The sequence below is a fragment of the Lycium barbarum genome, chromosome 8, assembly GCF_019175385.1.
Source record: "Lycium barbarum isolate Lr01 chromosome 8, ASM1917538v2, whole genome shotgun sequence".
In the NCBI taxonomy this organism is placed as follows: Eukaryota; Viridiplantae; Streptophyta; class Magnoliopsida; order Solanales; family Solanaceae; genus Lycium; species Lycium barbarum.
In genome coordinates this window covers 1,146,803-1,152,802 of record NC_083344.1, presented here as the reverse complement: position 1 = coordinate 1,152,802, position 6,000 = coordinate 1,146,803, and positions in this window count along the sequence as shown.

The following is a 6,000-nucleotide window of genomic DNA, read 5'->3' as shown; positions in this document are numbered from 1 at the left end:
GAATGTAACTTGAACATGAACATGAAACGTGAGTGAAGTCTTAAAACAGTAATCAATAGAAATACTTGTACATAAAACTACTTTGTATCGTGGGGAATGCTATAGTATAACCGACAACATGGTCTGGTACTTGCGTCCTACCAGCAGAACACTCACAACCTTGCCAGGGATATGAGATTTAAGTAATAATAAGCATGTAAGGATCCAAACTGCATAATGAAGGTGTTGCCTCCTTGCTGACAACCCTTATCCTACGGTGGCTACGCAGTTTCAGGCTATCTGAGCCTTCTCGGTTAACTAAGCAATTCCCAAAAACATGAACATAATATAGTTGACTAAGAAGCCCATGATTTTCGTGAAATAACTTGTAAATAACTTGTAATCATGATTTCACGAAATAACTTGTAAACATGGTTTCATGAAATATCTTGTAATATGAATTCATGAGATAACTTGTCATAGTCTTGCAAACATGGTCTTGATTCATGAGTAATAACAATAGTTCATAATTATATATATAATTGACTTGAAAACATGCTTGTAACTTGTTACATAAAATCATAAAGTTTAATATAAACATAATGAGAATACATGAGGAAGAATTCATGATTCATGGATTAAGCTAGGGTTCCTAATAACCGTAATGGAAGATTAGGAATACAATAACGAATATAGATATAAAATTCATGTACATAAATACATAAATACGGGCTACCAATATGTTGGGTTTAATGCACTAGGGTTTGAACTTCATGGATATCAAGAAACGGAGCATGGGGAAGAACGTAGAGATTCCCACATGTGGATGGAAGTTCTACATACCTTAATTGCTCCAAAACTTGAATTAAAGACTTGAGCTTTGAAGAAGATTTCCAAAATCTTGAATCCTTGAACCTTGAGATGAGTTTTCTTGAAAACCCTAGTTTTAGAATGATAATTTCTTGTTTAGATTACAAGGATAGGTGTTAGAATTGAGTTGGAATAATTTGAGTAGGCTTACCTTGGTGTTCTTGATGTTGGAGGAGAGTAGGAGGTCGTTCTAGGGTTTGAAGGAATGAAAAATAATGAGTTAAACTGATATGGATGAATATATACTGTCCTGGGAAAATGCAGTTTATGTCCAGCACTGTGCTGGCCGTATTTTCAATTTACGGGTCGTAAACTGCAATACGGGCCGTATTTTGCAATACGGACTGCACTGCGTCTCTTCACTAAAATGGTCATAACTCTTTGCACAGATGTCCGTTTGACCCCCGTAAGATACCGTTGGAAAGGTATTTCAATGATCTACAACTTTCATCAAGGAAGTTTTCCAAAATTCCAAACACGTTTTGAAATACGGGCCGTAAAGTGAAATACGGTCCGTATTTAACCATATGACCTCAAAATGTCAAATTCCAGAATGTTCAGAAATTCTTGGTTTCAGTTTACGGGCACTGTTCATGGCCGTAAATTGAAATACGACCACTGTTCATGGGCGTAAACCACCATATCACAACTGAACGGAAAAATTTCAATTCCCACATTCTTTATCTGATGTTCTAAGTCTAGGATCGTGGTCAAAACTTTCGTTAAAGGTACGTGGTGTTACATAAGTTGTCCACATAATTCACTTAGACACCTCAACCTAGACGAGTACTTATTGAACACCTCTACCACTCCGTCTTTTAACCACTTGGACACTTAGAAGCTGACTAAACCAAGTGTTTGAATACAATCGCCAAAAAGCGCGTGACAACTTAAGTTGCCCATAAAATTTCGTTCGGATGACAGCTGACTCGTTAATTTCGAGGTGCGTTTTGATAAATAGTTGGTAATAGTTCAGATAAGAAACACAAACACCTGATAGTTCAGATAGGAAATTAACTCAGCAAAAATATGATACTTCAAGTGTGTTTTTGAACATTTATCTCTTAATTTAAAAAAAAAATATTTTTCAATTAATTCCTTTAATTACCCGTGTGGAGTACCATTTGGCGTCATTTTTAAACAAAGGGAGAGAGAGAGAGTACACTGCGCACCATCACATAGTAGCCTCAAAAATATTGCTGAAAATTTCATTAAAACTGAAGAATGAAGTGACAGCATAGATTATTGTCCATTCTTACACCATTTACCCCGGTCGTTACATAAATGGTGAAAAATGTAGTGGCAATTGCCAATGCTAGACAATGCCTACAACGTGTTTGATGAAATGTCTCAACTGAACTATTTAAGTAGCAATTGAGTAGATGGGCATTCGTTGTTTTGCGTTTTTTCTTTCTTACACAATTTTTGCTTCTTAGAAACCAAATAGACACGTGCTGTTCTAATTCTTGTAGTGGAAATTGCCAATGTTAAAAAATGTCTACAACATGTTTGATAAAAGTCTCAACTAACTATTTGTGAATATTGTCTTCTTCTTTTTTCTTTTTTTTTTTTGTCAAAAGAAAATGTGATATTATATTTTTGACCCCGTCTGTTTTTAATTATTTTGACAATTTTCGTAGAACCTAATCTTGAACGGGTACACAAAGTCAAAAATGGAGGCAAGTAATTTTTTCCCTCAATTGAGTCATTTTCTCTGGTGACTCTTGAATCAAATCAACCTAATCGAATGTTAGTTTAGCATAACACCGGATGCAGGTAAATTTTCTTCCATTTAACATGCATGTGTGCCTCTTCTCCGACACGTGAGCTTGCAGGCAGCATAAAACTAGTTCATTCATAATGAATTCCCATGATATAGATAATTAGTTTAAACGGTGAGTGAAGATTTATATAGCAATCATAACTTCTTTATTTTATTATTACAGAAGAAATTATTATTGCATAGTGGATTCTATTTGTTTTTAACTAATTGACAACTTGCTTGGGAACCCCGTCTGTTGAATGAATGAATAGAAAGGGGGAGGCAAGTTATTCTTTATCAATTGAGAGTCATTTTCGTTGGTTGTTCGATTTTGCCTTCTTTTTTTCTTTTCTTTTATTTGTCAAAAGAAAATGTAGTATTATATTTTGGACCCCATTTGTTTTTAATTATTTTGACAGCTTTCGTGGAACCTAATCTGTTGAACGAAACAAAATGTCAAAAATGGAGACAAGTATATTTTTTTCCCTTCAATTGAGAGTTATTTTCTCAGGTGACTCTAGAATTAAATCAACGTAATGGGATGTTAGTTTAGCGTAATACCGGATGCACATCTTCTAAAATTCTTGACAAACATACATTTGCTTAGGCCTGTGACAAACTTTTCTGTGACAGTTTAACATCTTCTAAAATTCTTGAAACATATTGTTCTATTGTCACAAAATCTTTTGTTTTTCCTTTTACAGGTCAAATCATTTTTATTAATGTACATCAATATGGTGTTAAGTGTTAACCATACACAAAAGTATTAAAAGACAATTCTTTTTTGTTAACCAATTGTCTTCTGCACAACCACAACTACTACAAATCGTAGTGAGAGAAAAGACCTTCCCTAACAAAGTTATTTGTTTGAATGTTTATCTGACTTTGCCTAGATAGCTTCCATGCTCATTTTAGCTGGAAACACAACTTTTGTTAGTAACTGGGCGACTTGCCATATAGTCTCAGTGTTGTTTGTAAAGATCATTTGGTAATAAAATCATCAGTTACCAAAAAAAAAAAAAATCAAAATATAATGGATGGATTCATTTGAAAACGAGTAGTAGTAGTATATTATATTAAAGTTGTAGATCTAGATTGACAGTTCATTGGTAATATTAAAATACAATTCATTGACTTGTCAAGTCTTTTTATCATCTTGGTCTTCTTAATCAATTGTGTAAATTATTTGCATGCCTCTTTTTTTGACAATATACAACAACAACAACAACAGGAGGTTAGGTAGCCTTTGTTTGAAATTATTTTTTCAACATTTTTTTTGGAAGAATTATTTTTCAACTAGACTATTGACGAGTGGTATAAATGAATCATTTCCGATAGTTCGATGACATATTTAAGCCTTTTGCGTAGTATTTATAAAAACATCATTATTATCTGAACCTACTATTATGAAAATAGTATCAAATAAAATGAAACGGAAAAAGTAATATAAAGTGAACAGAATATTATTCCTTTAAGAAATCCTGATTAGCTTTCTAATTAAATTAAACTAAACCTATTTGTCAATATCTGTCTGCTTTCTTTTTTTTTTTCCTTTGAGACTTTGTGGCAGACAAGGGAGGCCCCATTTATTCATGCTTTTGCTTTCTACTTTTATTTTATTACTACTTGGCATATCTAAAAGAAGTCCTTTTAGAGCCCGTTTGGATTGACTTATAAGTTGCTTATAAGCTGTTTTCAGTTTTTTTAAATATTTGGCTGGCTAGCTTAAAGTCATTTTGTGCTTAAAATAAGCTCAAAAAAATAATTGGGCCCATTTAACTTAACTTATCTAGAGCAGCTTATAAGCTGAAATAGATTATAAGCCAAAAAAAATAAATTAGATTACTCAACTTATTTTTTTTAGCTTATAAGCTGCAAACATTTTTTTGCGCGGATTGCCCTTCGTTTGGGGTGGTCTTTAAATTTTGCCCCTCAAATTTGTGGTCTTTAAATTTTGCCCTTCATATTTGTGGTCTTTAAATTTTGCCCTTTGCTTGGAAAGATGGGCGAATACATGAAGTTCTGGGTTCGAACCTCCGCTCATGCATGAAATAAAAAAATAATTTCGCAAGGCAGGACTGGGGGAATATATGCCGGATCCAGCATACAATCTTTAAGAAAAAGTTAAAGTTATGCCGGATCCGGCATAACTAAAAGTCTGTCCCCTCCAGCAGACTTTTAGTTAAACATAACTAAAAGTCTGCCGGAGGGGCATACAAAATTTAAACTTCGCCTTATAAGGCAAACTTTTAGTTATGCCTTAAAGGAAAACTTACGCCATATGGGGAATACTTTTAGTTATGTTTTATGGGCACACTTTTAGTTAAGGCATTACTAAAGGTTTACCTTGAAAAGTTAAAAAAAAATACATATATATGCTTCAAGGCAAAGTTTGTTAATTCCTTAACAAGTTTATGCCGATGGGGGCATACTTTTAATGGGCAAACTTTTATGCCGGATCCGGCATAAACTTGTGAAGGAATTATCAAAGATATGCTGGAACCGGCATACTTATGCCAAGTTTGCCCATAAGGCATAAGTATGCCGGGTCCGGCATAACTTTGCTAATTCCTTCACAAGTGTATGCTGATGGGGGCATTAGGGCTGCATATCGGTCGGTTCGGTTCGGGTTTCAAAGTTATCGATTCAACTTATCGGTTATCGGTTTGTAGACATGTTAAACCATTAAAGAACCGTTAAGATATCGGTTAATGGGTTATCGGTTAATCGGTTGTTGTTTGTTATCGGTTCGGTTATCGGTTTAACCGTTAAGATTTCACACAAAAAAATTTCAAGAACAAGGAACCCATCTTCAAAACTGAAAGTCGCTTCATCTCCTAAGACTATGCCGAACAAAAAAAATTCAAGAACGAAGAACTTTTTCTGCTAGGAAGTGATTTCCCTAATTTCCCAACCCCAACAAACACCCCAAAACAGAGAAATACAAAAACACATAAACAAGAGTGAGAATTGAAAGCAATGTAGAAGAAGTAAAAAATAGTTTAGTAAGTTTACGTTTTCAAGTCGGGCTTGCGTCTTGCGAGTTGGAGGAGAAGGGTTTCTGTTGTGATACGCGCTTGAGAGACTGAGTTTATGAAGTGGAAATCAAGTGAACCCTAAATTTAGTCAAGTGACTTTATATATGGAACGGTAGAATTATAATTAATAAATGGTTATCGGGTTATCGGTTCACCCGTTAACAAAAATGACCAAACCGTGACCCGACCCAATAAGCCAATAACCACAGGGCACCACCCGATACCCGAACCAGTAATCCATTAACCCAATAACCCATTAATTGGTTCGGGTTATTGGTTTAACCGTTAATATGCACAACCCTAGGGGGCATAGCGAAATTTAAATTTTGCTTTACGATTTTTTTTTTTAAA